The following is a 508-nucleotide window of genomic DNA, read 5'->3' as shown; positions in this document are numbered from 1 at the left end:
CTGTGGCTTGGTTTTCAAAGGCAAAGATAAGTGAGAGTTAAGGGAGTTTGAAGTAAGAGAGACAAATATTCACAGCCACGCTTATGGAAATGAACCTTTCTCATCAAATCTTACAGAGGGGTGAACAACTGTGGGGTTGCTCAGTTCCTTTTGCAGGGCAATTCTATGGATCTAACAGAGTTCAGGAAACGAACTTTTCCCAGCACAAAACATGTTTCCGTTAAACATACTCATTACCATGATGTTATCCTGCATTCAGAACACCAACACGCAGGTGTTTCACCTGCACCATGTCTCCATCTGATGTGAAAATGGGATCCAGACCCACAAAATAGAGGTCATTACCCCAGGGTCAAAGTTCCCAGCATGCCATGCCCACCACAGACATGTTCTCCTGTCCTTGTGAGAAGAGGGTGACACTGATCATTTAAAACTGATTTTGTACAAGTTATTTTTTTTTTTTTTGAGATGGAATCTCACTCTGTTGCCCAGGCTGGAGTGCACTGGT

The 508-nt window shown here is 43.1% G+C and overlaps 1 protein-coding gene across 1 annotated transcript in view; it reads left to right on the top strand.

Annotated features, from left to right (window-relative positions):
- The window catches only part of LOC105539432 (chromosome unknown open reading frame, human C19orf18), a 42,301-nt gene that overhangs the window by 34,360 nt on the left and 7,433 nt on the right, over positions 1–508 (top strand). The window lies entirely within an intron of this gene.

Source organism: Mandrillus leucophaeus, unplaced genomic scaffold (assembly GCF_000951045.1).
Source record: "Mandrillus leucophaeus isolate KB7577 unplaced genomic scaffold, Mleu.le_1.0 Scaffold205, whole genome shotgun sequence".
Taxonomy (NCBI): domain Eukaryota; kingdom Metazoa; phylum Chordata; class Mammalia; order Primates; family Cercopithecidae; genus Mandrillus; species Mandrillus leucophaeus.
This window is presented reverse-complemented; position numbering and strand designations above follow the sequence as displayed.